The sequence below is a fragment of the Hetaerina americana genome, unplaced genomic scaffold, assembly GCF_022747635.1.
Source record: "Hetaerina americana unplaced genomic scaffold, ioHetAmer1.1.p SCAF_5, whole genome shotgun sequence".
Classification (NCBI taxonomy): domain Eukaryota; kingdom Metazoa; phylum Arthropoda; class Insecta; order Odonata; family Calopterygidae; genus Hetaerina; species Hetaerina americana.
In genome coordinates, this window is record NW_027287095.1 from 32,796,411 (window position 1) to 32,812,744 (window position 16,334).

Here is a 16,334-nt window from a genome sequence, read left to right on the forward strand (position 1 = left end):
TAACGCGGTCGGACAATGTTATTCTTATCCATTTTCGTCCGTGTAAAAAATTTCATCTTAAATTTATCTGTTCTACACTTAATCTTTATAATTTTATTGACATGATCTCGCCTACCTTAGTACGATTGGGGCAATAATGCATTTTCGAGAGCACTGTTAAAGAGACATCCTTCCAATGTATACAAGAGATTTAATCTGTAATTTAACCTTTGCTCCGTGAGTGATTCTCAGCCTAGTTGATCTAATATTTAGGATACACTACTAAGTTTATCATAATAAGGTTTTACATATCTAGCTCCTCTACGCAGCACGCGATCCAATTCGGCAATCAGTTAGACTTCGTGAGGATCCCTTATACTAACAGCATATTCTAAATGAGACCTAACCAGCGAAAGATAACGTATTTCTTTGATATTCTCATGGCATTTATCCAGTGTTCTTCTAATAAATCTTAATTCTTTGCTAGCTTTTTCACATATACTTACTCCCCGTATGTGTTTCACATATGCTTAGCTTTTTCACACATACTCATATTCCCCGCATGTGTTTCTCCCCCGGAGAGGTCGTGAGTGAGGGTAACGCCAAGGTATTTGAGTCTACATATTTCATTTCAGCGTTCCCTATATTATTATTATTATTATTATTATTATTAAAAGTACGCATATGCTGATAGACAGTGTCAGGTGGCACACAAGTCCCAAATAATCACAAAGATAATAGATAAAATCAGACTTCAAAACACAAATCTCTTTAACAAAACCAGCGAATCCCCATCTCATTTACATCCATCAATCAGCAAGAAAAAAGATGAATTAAAAAAAATTACGCTATTACATATAATACAATACACCTCACATCAATCAATTTTTTTCCGTATATTCCTTACATCTTTTCTTAAAAGTATACACTCTGTTAGGAAAGGGCTCGAATATTTTTGCAGGTAAGGCGTTACAATCAACAATTGTTTTATTTAGAAAAGAAAATTTTGTTTATTTGTTCTCTGTACCCGGAATTTTACCTTAAATTTTTGGTCATTTCTCCCTATACAATTTGGGTTCCCCGCCTCTTTCCTAAGATGCAGTAGGTGTTCAGGAAGGAATTGTTCTTTTTCCAAAAATTCATCACTTCGTACTTTTTTAAATTTCATTCCAACTGTCAAGCGTCGCCCCAGTGTTAGTAGGGCGCTAACCGTATATTTAAAAAAAATCAGTTTATAGATGCATTTGAATGTATATTTGCATAATGTACATAAATACTCGTAGGCGCACACATATACATGCCTATACATACTTATATACAGGATGAAAGAATTTAATTTTTTAGCAGCGATTACTTATCACAAAATATTACAGCATCAATAAAAAAATTAAAAATCCCATTTGCCAGAACATATGCAAATGCTTGCGTAGCTTGAGGAAAATATTTATATTTTATAATTTTTTGTAACTCCTTTTTCGTGGTCTGTTATATCAATTTCACCTGCAAGATGCTTAGGAATGCTAACAAATGATACAGAATTACAAAAACATAGGATTAATATTACATACGGGGCACAAATAAACTCCCAATGGTCTTGAGTCGTTTCGGCGGTATCCCGTATCCGAACAGTCCTCGTCCGTTTCTTTAAATTTCATAAAAATAAACAAACTTCGAAAATTAATGTCGGAGTAGTTGTTCACTCGCAAATCAATCATTTATTTTAATACTCATAGTCAGTTTTACAACGGTATATTTGATGCACATTTTTATTCATTAGCGAAGAAACCGTTGATGATATTGGGAAATAGTTTTGTGACATTCAATATGTCGGAGGGACTAAGTATACAAATTATGTTCAACATATCGTGGGAAAAACATCAAAATATAGTTGTTGTCGTCTATTTTGATCGGGCTTTTGTTTAATTAAAAAAATAAGTTTTCATTTTTTCACGTGGAGAAGCACATAGTAAAATATTAAGTCCGCTAGGTGCGGATTGGCCGACGTCTTGAGATAAAGGTTTCAAGCGAAATACGCGGGTGTTCTCGACAAATAAGCAGTCAAGAGTAATTAAGTGGTGGTACTCGGAGACCTCGGAGCCCTTCTTTGCTTAAAATGGCCTAAAAATACATATAGAAAACCCCTAAGAGGATGCCGTGACTCGGAGAGTGAGTGGCTTCCGCCAACCAATAGGCCGCAATTACCCGGAGGAGACACATAATCCCCCATTCATGTGAACGAAGGTGGAGACTAGAGCGATCGCTTACAGAAGCACTCATTTCACTGCAGGCGAGGCTATAAAATAGCAGCACAAGTACCTTTATTTTTCCCTGTTTTATTGTTAATTTTTCATCTTCCGTTCGTCATAAAAACTTTCATGTAAAATATGTCGCCATTTTCAATTGGAGTCGAAATATTTCAAACTTTCTAAGTGCCTTCAAAGCCTTTCTAAGTGCCAGCACCTTCAAAACCAACTCCATTTGATTCACAAATAATTGTATTTGTATAATAAGGAGATATGAACTTATTTAATTATCAGTTTTCCTTAACACTTACAATATGTACATTTGCCTATTGAGATGAACATTTTTGGGCACCAAGAGAGAGTTTGGTTTATGAGAACCTATGTAAAAATCGCCATCTCTTAGAAAATATGTTGCAGCATGTAGCTCATGAGGACCGTATTTTAATCACCCCAGTCCATAATATGTTCTCCAAAGATGTCATATTGAAATTTTTAGAATATATGGAATTAATGGTCTTGCCGATGAGAACTAACTCAATTATCTTTCACGTTGTATTTGTAAAGCATTCTTCGAATATCTACTCGTAGTGTGAGCTTTAACCTAAGTTACTATTCACAAAATAGGGTGCTGATTTGTAAGGGATGATCTATCGTCGAGACATGTTAATCGTAAAGGAAAAAAAATAAGCCGCTTAAAGTTGGCCAATGGAGTAAAAAAGTTGGACAGAAAGGGAACAAACAGGGTGGACGAAGGGAGGAAGTTAGAGGGGAAATTCGAAAAAGACAGAGGAAGTAGATGGGGGAAATGTTTAAAGGTGATGGGATGTTGAAGGCCTTGAGATAAATGAGAATGTTGAGTAAGCGGTGAAAGGAATGAAGTGTCGGCTTATTAAACAGCATGAAGGCATCCTCTCAAAGGAACAAGATGTTGTGACGAAATACCGTACATACAATGTCACAGGCATTCGTATTCGTGCGCGACGCGCCACAGTCCACGAGGTTAAAGCCAACTTTAAACACATAGGCTGTTTTTACCTTTGATAATATTTATTCCCTTGGAAAATCAGATTAGACACTGCTGAAGGCGAGATATACATTGAGATTGGGCTTCGCATCCCAGTCAAGCATGAAGGCAGACAGAAGTTACGATGAAATTAAGAAAGTAATGATTTAGGGTAAAGAGAGAGGACATTCTCACTATACTAAGGTTTCGGACGGTTTTTAACGATTATTTTATTTTCTATTTTTTATTCAACGATTATTCTCTATTATCTTTAAACAAGAAGAATATCTTACATATATGAAAGTTGTCCCTTGCGCACAGCACTCCAGACGGGAAATGAAAGGTGCAGCGTTGATTCTGACCACCATTTTGACAGGATATTCGTAAATTAATACTTCTCTCTAGTGCTAAGCACAGTGTACATTTTTTCTGACCGCATATCACCTCCAGTTGGAGGAGGGAAAAACTTGAGTAGGGAACACAAAAGTTTTGGAGACTACAATCGGCCACGCGTGATAACGTCCCATGCATTGGAGTTACGCGAGCCTACTTGATCGAGGATTATTTAAAATAATTTCCTCCCGGAGAGCGAAGAATACTAAGCTTTGGCCTCAATTATCGTATGAAATAATCGAAACGGTTTTCCAAAGTATGATTCATGTGTATAAAACTGACGCAATTACCTCGGGCTAGACACGGAGGGTACTCCTGCTCAAGGTTTCACAATTTTGTGCAATTTATTCAATTTTTACTTTGTGGAATGACATGCTATTAATCTTTCCAGTGCAATCATTTGTTTCACAAACTCTCTTCCAGCTAATTTTAGGGTTTAAACTCAATTTTAAAGGTGTATTGCAACAGCTACCTGGATACAGGCCTTAATGTATGTACTAAGTCTTTCCGGAAAGTATCCAGCCATGCAATATTTTGTGAAAAATAGTGTACCTAGAACAATCAGGGCCTTATTCTCCTTCGAAGCACTTCCCTGGTGGCCACTCCAACTTATCCCATCTTTTCTTCCACTTTTCAAAACAATGGTCTTGGTCTCGTCGCATTCTCCTTTGTCTCATCGACCGACTGTTGGAAAGATGACTTTTTTTTCAGGGTCATCGCCGTAAACTCATGACTAATCTCTAGTTATGACCTTTTATTAGAGAACCAATGTCATCGTTTGCGGCTTGGAGCAAGTCCCCTACAACTGTAGGTCGAAATTCTTGACGCTGACGAGAGGAAAGAGAAAGCGACGAGGCAGCTGATGACCATGCCGAAAAAGGACTTAGCCGATTGTTTTGAAAAGTGGAAGAGACGCTGGGATAAGTGTGTGAGGTCCCAATGGGGAGTACTTTAAAGGGGAGTAGGGTCTCATTGTTCTAGGTAAGCTATTTTTCTCAAAATATTGCATGGCTGGATCCTCTCCGGAGAGACCTCGTATATGTTTGGCAGAAATCGATGAGGTGGATGAGTGGATTGATAGGATTGAGAACCCTGGATAGCTTACTAAGCGGAGAGGAAACCGTTACCTTATGCTATAGCCAGTTGTATTATATTTTACTTCGCCTTCCATTGGGGTGGGTGAAGTGAGATCTTGTTAAAGCTATGAAACAGGGACTTTGGGATGGAAGGGGAGACTTTTTGTGTGGTGCAGCATCGGATTTATGGGAAAGGTGTTGAGAGATGAAACCATTAATGAATGCAATATTAGACATTTTAAGTAACACACAAATGGAAGAAGTGACAATTTTTAAAAAAACGACGAAAATTATTTTTAACATTGAACAATAAATAACTATGAAAAATGTCCATTGGGTGTAAGTTTTGGAATAAAATCATATTTTTGTCCAAGTACAGCTAAGTGTTTGACAAAGCAAAATGTTTGGGCGAATCAACCTCTCACTAACTTTTGCTAATTTATCAGCTCTTTTGGGACTCACTGTCAAAAAAACTCTTTTTGCCGGCTCTTTTGGGACTTATTTGAACAAACCCTTTTTAACCGCAAGCACATGCATTATTAACTATCCATTTCTACTAAAGAAACATAAATTATGCCTGTAGACCGTCAGTTACAGGCAATTTGATTATTTGCTCGATAATCTCATTTCCCTCTACAACTCAATTTATTCTTTGAATTGTGTTCGAACCACCAACCTTTCTATATCCATCCCTCTGTAAAAGATTTTTTTATGAAGATTCTATGAATCAGAATTTCCCCAGAATGAACCAGAATTTTCTATGAATCGTAGTAAAATTATTCCCTTGCGTAATAATCTCTATGACTCCGTTCATCATCTCTCCCATGAACTCGCTACTTTAAAAAAATGCCCGACAGAATTATCACAACTCAAACTCTCTAGCGATTTCGATTTCCAAAAAAGGCTAAACTTAATAACTAAGCAAAAATTCAATCTGTCGGGCGATCATTATGAAAGAATTTCACTGACTCCTGGAACTGAAAAGAGAGACAGAATTCTACCTCTTAAGACCTCCACCACTCGGCGAGGCTTCGGTAAATCCCCAATAGAAAAATTGAAAGACTGACCTTTCACCCTTGCCATGGGCATACTTGGCGGTTTTGCAGAGTGTGTCGCAGAGGAGACGAAAAATTAATCCAAAGCAGTATTTCTCCCCCTCCTCCGCCATCCCCCATTGGATTTTCTGACAATACTTCTTGACGCTGCGTCAAGATCCATTTCCCGCCTTCTGTCGGAATTGGCGGGAAAGACGATGACTGAGTTTAGCTTTTTTTAGTGAGATAAATGTCTTCACACGGTATAATCAGTCTGGTATGTTATTTTATGCGATTAAGGTCGATTTTCAAACCTAACAGGTTTCAAATTTTTTATAATTTTTCATTTTTTATGATGATGATATTTAGGCCGACTAAAACATCGCCCGCAATGATGGTCTCCGGTGCTCCGACGAAATACGCGATTTCCGAAGGGAATTTCAAAATACTCTTCTTGTCGATTCGGGTTGTTATTAAGTTAAACCTCATTTGTCATAACAAAAAGCTACACTAGTGTGTTTATCATATGTCTTACCGCGTCATCAGCATTCCTGAAAGATAATACGTACATGTATATAAAATATTATCTAATTGGTCGATAATTATGTAACTTGACACGCCGTTGTTAAGGAAGATTTGAAAAGTTTTGAAATAAGTAATGTTGATCAAATCAATTACCAAATTTATTTAAATGGTAGGAATTGAAGCAAATTAATTGTCAATTTATTTTTACAGGGTGCGTTCCAAAAGTAAGGCAATTGTTTTTTTAAAGTCATTTATTGAACAGATTTTCACAAACACTTAAAATTCTTCAAATTACTGTCCTTGGGCTTCTACACATTTTTTCAAGCGCCCTGGAAGGCATCTTCGGGGACCGTCGGCATCTTGGATCTTTTCTATGGGCAAAAAACAGGTTCCTTTCAGGACTGCCTTAATCCGAGGGAACCAAGAGAAGTCTGCTGGGGCGACGTCAGGACTATAGGGGTATGGGGCAGCGTTGACATCTGGCCAGGAACTCGCGGACTCGTAGCGCGGTGTGGCAAACACCTTGGGCACGAGCTTGGCGCACACTTTCCTCATCGCTAAATCTTCAGTAACAATGTGAAACAACTTTAGATGACCAGTTCAGTTCATCTTGGTACTCGATCGACGGTCAGAGTCCAACAATTGTCGAACAGGAGCCACATTGCTTTCGGTTTTGCTTGGTATCGGCCGCCCAAAGCGTTGTTCGTTGTGAAACTCTTCCCGGCCCTCCTTAAAGGCCTTTAAATACCTCAAAACTAGTAAGTGGGACAGAGCAGAGTCCCCGTAAACCTAACGAATTATTTTGATAGTCTCCTCAAGAGATTTTTTCAGTTTAGCACAAAAGTTAGAAATCCCGGAACGTTGCTCGATCGTCGATCCCATTTTTTTCTTGATACGGTCGCCGCGCAGAGGTTTACAATAACTGACATCCTGCCATTTCCACAGCTTAGAGAGCACTGAGATTCGTTTCGGGGCAAATCTTAGCGTGCCATCCACGTACTCCAATTGCTTTGATCCCACTCCGACTGATAGGAACGACGAGGGAAATTTAATCGCATTACTTTCGGAACGCACCCTGTAATACATGTGCATCTGAAGTCAGTTCTGAAATTGTAAATTTATCCTTATTTAATTGTAAAATCCTCTCTCGATTTTGGCAGATAATAATGCTAATAATGAACAGGTTGATTTAACAAATTCCAAAGAAAGGCTTAAGTGGCTAAAGCACTCGACCGGATATTGAGGGATCTGGGTTCGAGTCCCAGTCAAGGCGAATGATTTTTACCCTCTGAAATTGTTGCATTGGAAGGTTGATTTAACTTTGAACTGAAAAATGCCATCAACAATTGCCAAACATTGTGAATTTGGCGCTTCAGTTAAGACGTCATTGTCCTCTTCACCACGAGAAATACAAAAATGTTGGGACTCTATACACTTCCGTCTCCGGAATTAACGAGAGAAGGAGTGTACTTTTTCACAGAAACGAAAATATTACAGTAATATCTTACATATCAGTTTTATATAAAACTGTGATATCTATTTTAAATATTATTACTGGCTATATAATTTTTATAACGGAATACGCAGTTTTTCAAAGGTCAAATTACGGCAAAACTATCTTGAAAGGGCAATTATCATGGGTCGGTACCGATACCTAGAATCCGAGGGAAACCATAGCATTATTGTCTAAGGTACAGGTACTTAGTTACCTACATGGTCTGTCCCAAAAGTAGTAGGACTGAGTCGTTTGAAAAAGGTAATTGCCAGAGTTGACACATTTACTCCAAAGTCTCCGAAGTGGCACCCTGCCCCCACACTTCGCTGCCTGTGAGTTTTCCACGCCTCGTACGCCTTCTGGAAGGCGGCGCCCGGAATGCTTCCAAACTCCCTCGTCACGGCCAGTTTTAACGCTTTCAACGAGCCGTGGTGACGTCCTTTCAGCACGGATTTGAGGTGGAGGAAGAGGAAGAAGCCTGGTGGAGAAACGTCGGGGCTGTAGGGTGGCTGAGACGTGGTCGAGAAGTTCTCAGCAGATCCACGTGCGAGTTCCCCTTAGTTCGTCCGAGAGCACTCGCGGTATTAACTTCGTACACACTTTTCTTATGCTCATGTTTTCGGTCACAAGTCGATGCGTATCACTTTTAGGGATTTCAAATTCACCAGAAAACATGCGAACATTTAATCTGCGATGACTGTCCAACAAAACCTTCAATCCTGCAAGATTTACATCACTTTTTGAGGTCGAAGGCGTCCTGAACGTTCGGCGTTTTCAACATCTTCTCTGCCCTCCTAAAACAACGTATGCCACTCAAAAACACCCTATCCACCCATGGCGTTTTCACCATAAGCTGCCTTGAGCATGTCATGAGTATTATTCCCGGGTTTGCCCAGTTTCACGGAAAATTTGATCGCGGAGCGCTTTTCCAATAATCGATTTTTGGCGGAGTGTAACGAGCTCACGTTATAGAGGTTTCGCAAACACACGATCCGCAAAGGCTGGAAGCCAATTTCCGCCAGCCTCCAGCCTTTTCTGAGGCTCCCCGTCCTTGAACCCAGACAGAGAAACTGCCACACGTCCGTCCGTCTATCCGGAAAAAAATAAGTCCTACTATTTCTGGGACAGACCTTGTATACGATGTAATTTTTTTCCTTGATTCCAGTGGTAAATATGCATCAAAGTTGGTCGTAGGAATATTTATATCATAAGAGGCCCAATTATTGCGTTATGTGCATTATTGATTGGTTTATATGTATTTCAATAATGAGTCTTAGTTATTCGAAATAAATAATTTGATTTTGCTTCTTAGCAGCGTTAATATAAGCAAGAAATTAGTGAAACTTTATTTTTGATTGTCATATTAGTATACCAACCGAGGATTCCTGCCATATTTAAGGTACCTAGGATTATTACTTGTAGGGTCTGGTAAGGACCTAGGTCCTGTTGCCAAGGTACTGGTGTCCAGGATTCTTAACCTCTGTATGGGTATCTAGTGGTGCGGGTACCATTCGTACCTAGTTTTCTTATCCTAGATATCAAGCCCTAGAAGTTATTGAAACTTAAAATGTGTAAAGCTGTATGTAAAGGTGCTTTGCTGAAATTATCAGAATATCTGGCGCCATTGGATTTGTGGATATAACCACCTTAACGGCACAGCGGCAGGTTACTTTATATCAATCCAACCAATAAGTTTCCTCCCGCATCTTCGTCTTCCTTGGGAGTTATATTTCAGCCCAGAGTGCGAGTAGACTGGTGGTACGTATTTATAGTAGATGGAGGACATAAGAATAAAACGGAAGGAAGAAAGAGCGATTGAACAAGTGTCTTATCCAGGAATTAATCTCAGGGTGTGCATTATTCATGGCGCATGATTCTCTAACGCACCTCTTATCCGTCGTGTGTTCGCCTTGGATCTTCTGCCTCGCGTCGCTGCGATCGATCGACGCATTTAAATGAATGGCCTCAGCAGCTAGCTCCAGTATCGCCAGGGTGTCTCCGAGTCTTATGAAATCTCCTTGACCAAAACAAACAAAGGCTCGTACTTCTCGAAGCGGAATGGGAGTCGACGCTCACTCGTGACACGTTTCTCAATGTTACAAGGCAGGTTACATCTCATTATTGCAACAATTTGCACATGAGGAGTCTGCCGATAGTAATAAATTCTGCAGTACTTGTTGCTTGCATACATTACGCAGAATGTGAAGTTGAAACCTTTCTATTACGTTTCAGACTGTTTTCTGAGGACTTGTTAATCGACATTAGCTTTCAGAAACTATCCTCTGGTCTCGGGTTATCAAAATCGGATGGGAAGATGGCTCGACCTGCGGAGCCATATATACGATTTCCTATTTCCACAACATTATTTCATCGGCTATGACCACCCATCCGCCAAGGTTGTATGCAAAACGGAGTTTGCGCCAGATGGACCACCTGGACGTTAGGAGAAATAGACGCGAGGGTTTACTGTAATATTTGGAGTGTACATGTAACCAAGATGCGTTATTATCATTAATAATTTTTTTATCGCACCTAAGTGTCTTTTGAAATATCATAGTGATCGTGGGGCCATCATTGTATTGCAGTTAACCTGTAGCGCACTATCCAGGAAAGTGTGACCTGCTGTTCAAGAACCCAGTAGGGTGGACGGTGGTGGTTTAGAATTTAATTATCCGGTGGTTCGAAGAATGAGGCCATTTCGTGGTTGGTTTCGAAGTTTTTGTTGAAACGGGATGGTTGGTTTGGGGTACGTAGGTAGGCGGTGTCATTTCATGGAGCAGGGCAAATGGGAGATGAACCAGGCGTAGACCTTTAGCCTACTCTGAAGGAGAGGCACCCAGTGATTCACATTACTTAGTCCGTGCGGTCGAACGCTGCCGTGATGTGCTCCAAACGGGACCAAAGTCTCAGTATTTGGGTACCTCTGAAAAATCTACTGTGGGAACCCAGAGGACCAGTCATCCAAGTGGTTGTTGAAGGACGTCACCCAGCATGGGAAGCCTTGGCCACTATCGTCAGGTCTTGAAAATACTTGTCCTTGAGAGGTACCCAGCGGCGCCAGAGAGTTGCTCTTTGATTGGTGCGCTTTGAGGCGCGCTTCGTCTCTGCGCAACCCTTGGTGACTCCAGGCTTCCGTCGAGGTTACGGTCTGAGTTACCGGAGTAAGATGGGAAACCCCTTGGGAAAACACTCTCAATAAACCTTTGCGGCTGTTCGCAGAAATGGCGAAATTGCCTAACTTTTTCATTTGCCGAATGCACGTTGGAGCTTCTCTATATTTACCGTGAAAAGGCTCGTACGTTCAGTGTTGTGCTTAAAGTTAACTAAATTGCGAAGTTTGAAGAGAGAAACTTCTCAGCCGTTATAGCCCAGTGAAAAAATAAATAAAATTTTGATCTTGTTCAATAATATTAAGGGATTTTTTACTATTCATCATATAAAATATTATACTAACATCCAGTTAAAAGTAAATACTATAAATGCTGACTCGAAAGGACGACTCTAATAAAATTGAGTCAAAAATGAAGGATTCCATTTTAAAACATCTTGTAGATTGTAGATCTTTAAGAACGCTGGTACTGTCTGCCAGTTTCACAAGCTGAAGAATTGACCGAATCCCCAAATCATAATTAGCACCCAGAATTTCTTCATTATACAGAATTATATAATAGATACATTCACTATTCGCTGTATTCACTGTATTCACTACGGCCCACCAGGTGAATTGGTTTAATTTCTATGAAATCATTAAAAATTAAATTGGTCTTTTGAATTTAATGCAAATTAATTGAAAGATATTTCAATTTATCTGGCAATGTCGGAAGTATGATCCGATCCGTATGCTACAGCACCGAGGTCTCGCAAATTATTCGCATTCCAACATACATTGGTCGCGTGGATCATGCATATAAAATTCGGGAAATAGAAGCCAAAACTAGCAGACTCAAGGACTCCTTCTACCCATGGGCAATACGGGATAGCAACTGCAGGGTTATAGACAGCAAAAATTCCACTTGCCACCCTCGGCGTCTAGGGCAGGATTCGTCAGTGTCCGAGATTTTTTGCTCCTAATCCGTAGAATTAGGTTACTTGAGGGAGAGAGAATATCATACCTGAAGTAAGAGGGACACCAGGATGTCTATAAATAAAACATATAAATGACAGTGGTTAAGACATTTTCAGTATTTTCAAAAGTAGTATTTTTCCAAGTATTTATATACGAGGGTAAGTCAAGACAGTAGCAGCCAGTGCAAGATGGCGGATGTTGCATCATGAGTGTACACGAGAAGGATGGCGTACGCGAGTGTACATAACAAGAACAAATGTTAAAAACATTTTATTGGGAACACTTGGAACATCAATCTTATTGTCTCGACTTACCCCCTTGTGAATTTCATCTCTTCGTGCCCCTAAAAAATCATTTGTGTGGCCGACGTTTTGAAAATTATGATTCCGTAGCCCAAGAGGACACTCGTTTACTGCGACAGGAAACAAAAGACTTCTTTTGCTGTCAACTATCAAGCACTTGTAAAGAGATAAGCGTCTGAATGTACAGTGTGAATATGCAGAAAAGTGAAATAAATTTTAGGAAGTTCTTTTGATTATTATTGCCTCTGCCTCATTACAGTTTTGCGAGTTAAAGTAGGGACTGACATAGTTTATTTAAATATTCGGAAAAGAAGTATAAAAAAGGAATAAAAGTGAAAATCTTCGAGCAGTTCTTGAGTTTGACGTGAGAAACGGGAATTTTTGATGGAAACGAACATTTTTCCTTTAGCTGTGATATTATTTCATGTTTTTCGTGGGCCATGGAGCGTAAAGTCCCTTGAAAAACTAAATTCCATACTCGGAACTACTTGATTGATACATACGGCACGCGAAACAATGAGGGGAGACCCATGAAAAATACGTAGTTGGATTCAAAATACTCAGGGGAAATGTAGGAAGAACGAAGAAAGTTGGGGGGGGGGGGGGTATGTTGGAAATAGAATGTTGGAATCAACAAAATGAGGGGCCACGGTAAAATAGGTTTCATACTAATTGTAAGAAAAACTTTGGACTCTTGGAAGATGGGAGGATATTTGAATAAAATTTAATTGAAAATCGAATGCTGGTAAAAAGGTTGTGTCGGAAGCATGTGGAATGCATAAGAGAATTCGTTGTATGAATTATCTTTGACCAAACTTGACTGTTGCCAGGAGGAAAATCGCCTAATTTCAACGTAATTCTAAAATAATAATAATAATAATTAAAGTTTGCCTAAGACAGAAAAAAGGCCTGCGCATAATACGAGGGTCATCCGGAAAGTAGTACCCGTTCGTGCCGCATGAAGTGCTGACGACGCGAGTAGCCGCTGGACGAGGTCAGATAGCTTCAGTGGCTTGTCTGCCTTCTCTGAGCCAAGTTGCGTGACGCTAGCATTGCCTGTGTTGTTTCTGTGATTGTTTACAATGTTTAAAAAAATTGAGAACGCCGCCAGTTGTGAAGTGAGGGCAGTGATTAAATTCCTCAATACAAGAAACGTTCGCCCATGTGATATTCATCGCCAATTAAAGGAGGTGTATGGAGACAATGTAATGGACGAGTCGTCTGTTCGGCGGTGGTGTCGCAACTTCAACATGGGGAGGGGGAACACACACGACGATGAGCATTCGGGGAGACCGTCTGTCATTACAGACCAACTGGTGAGCTCAGTTGACGAATTCGTGAGGAACGATCGGCGCGTCACAATTGATGACATCTGTGAGCATTTTCCCAATGTTTCTCGAACAATTGTTCATGAAATTGTTAAACACCATCTGCATTATGCAAAAATTTGTGCAAGATGGGTCCCTCGCGTATCTCAATGAGCTGGCGGCGAAGGACTATGCAGCAGGAATACAGAAACTTGTCACACGTTATGACAAATGCCTTAATTTGCTTGGAGATTATGTTGAGAAGTAGTTTAAAGTATCCTCTTTCAAATAAAATTTTTTATGTTTGTTAATATTTACTTTTGTGTCTTTATTTCACGAACGGGTACTACTTTCCGGATGACCCTCGTATGTTATCCTCTCCACATTATTGAATATAAGTGAGTAGTAGTAGTATTTAGGGGAGGCGACCGACAGCTAAGGTCATTTGCGCCATAGGGGATGGACGGGAAAGGATGAAGGGTGGAGAGAAACCCGGCGTCGGCATTAGCCTACTCTTTACGAAAGGCGCCAAGGGTCTGCAGCTTAACGTCCCTTCCGACGGACTCATTCAAAGTGCCCTCCACAAAGCACCTCAAGTAGGGATCGAGATACCTCTAAAAAATATGCAACACCGCCGGGATTTGAACTCAAGTCCTCTGGGTGGGAAGCCAGTACGATAGCCACCGCACCAATCCCGATCCCCGAATAAAATTGAAATTTTCTGAATAAGCCTGAATATGGACTATATATAGGTGGTGCGTATGGGGTACTTAGGATGAGTGTTCACGGTAAAAGTAGCAGAAATAGGATGATTGCTAAACATGAAGCGAGACATGAAGGAATGTTGCCCGGAATCGACAAGTACGGAAGGTGTGCCTCGCTACCTCGTCACGCCGAGAGAACGGATGAGAGTCGACTCACCAAACAGATTAGGTTTGTGAAGAACAAATACCTTGAGATGAAGGGGTAGTTGGAGAAAGGAATATTTATGTTAGAAGACTATCAAGACATGAAACATTAAAGAGTCTCAGGAGTATCAGAAAGATTGAATGAATGCGCAAAAAGCAAAAGAAATATGCCAGGATTTGCAATATCGAAAGTAATGGTGAATGAGAGAAAAATATCTAATGATAGTCGGAATTGAGATGGAATTTTACTGTTCCTGCCACGGAAGGAAACCATGCGAAGCTTACTAAGTCCGTATGCTTAAAAACTGTGAAGATGAATTGTTCAGTTAATGGTGAAAGCAAAATCCGTTATGAGCATAATTTCAGAAAAGAACAACGAGGATATCGATGAAACTTATTTAAGATAATCAATACAAGGGAAGCGACCGAAGTAGTATGCTAATCTTTAATGCATCAATCTGTAATTTACAGTTGCAACTAAAACTTAAGGTCATACGTACCTGACTCTGAATAAATGGAATCTTTCTCTCCTTCGTATTTTCCGGTTAGTTAAAGTTTCTTCACTCAGTTCTTATTCGTTCGTTTTCAATTTCTTCCGTCCATTCTAAATATCCGAAACGTGGCGTAATTCAGTTACTACTATTGTTATTTCATTGTTCCACGGGAGAAGCACGTGTTTCATCCGCGGCGATTGTTCACAGACATTGTTAATCATTGAGTTTAAAATAGCATGCGGTAATCAACCACCACCACAGCCTTAAATCCATTTTGGTAATCGCGGTCGATCGCATGGCTGGCGCGGCATGCAAATGCCGAGTGAGGCGTGCCCTCGCTCCCTTTCCCTCACCTCCGTGCGCTGTGGCCTCGCCGCCGACGGTACAAAATCAAGGGCAGCTTTGGTCACTACCTACCCGTCTTCCTAAATGCGATCCGTTCTTTTTCATCGATTCGGAATACTTTTCTCTCGAGTCGATAATTTCGCTCTTATATTATTTGGGGTGGATGGAAAGCGTGGGTGTATCGTCCAATTTAATGGTCACTAGTCGGCAAAGATTACGGAAATTTGGAAATAAGTACAGCATTAACGCAATTGGAGGTATATAAAGAATTTAGGGATGATTTGTGTCTGCCATTCGTAATTTCAATGGCAAATTTTATTGATTTTACATATACTTTCAAGCATTTTGATTGACGATGAAATACTGAAAAATTTGATTGAGGGGAACGTTAGGCAAGCTAGGAAGAGGTAGGTAAAGGATAGGAATGCTGGAAGGAATTATGGGTAATGGAAGAACGAATGCGGAATCGAAGAACAGGATATTGTAGTTTGGGGCGTCAGGTTTTTTCCATCAAAAACCCTTTCTTAAAACGGTGGACTACCAAATAATGCTATACTTTCAAAGTTGTGGCATTCTCTAACATAAATTTGTCAATGTGAAAATATGTCATCAAGTCCCCCAAATACAGAGGTTGGACTGCGCGGTGTGATTTTTTTTGCAAACTTTAAGGATTACATCATTAAACGTTTTTCCGTCCGAGCCATTCAGCTCTTGATCAAGTGCCCGCCGTTATCGTTATATTTTTTTATCACATTAAACGGAAATTCAGGGTCCGGGTTCGATTTCAGAAGACACCTTCCGGTATCCTCAGCTTCACCCACAGTGTATGGTTTTTCAGGCAACAGATCTCCCTGGGAAACCATTGGGCGCTCATGAATAGGAAATACTACCTCGATATTTGAATTTCACAGACCTTAGTACTAGGTGAGCTCTATGCTCACCTATCAAACCGACCTTCGGGTTGATATATGTCGGTTTTTTTTAGTATAGTCATGAAGACTTTTTCAAAGTGGCACACAATGATCAATGACACATAATTATAAAACTGCTGTCGGTATTCTCCGAGGACATGAATTTTCAACTGAAATTGATCGACTATTATAGCGTTACATTGCTTTTGGTCTTAATTCTCGTTCATTCCTTTTCTCTATCATTCAGTTTATT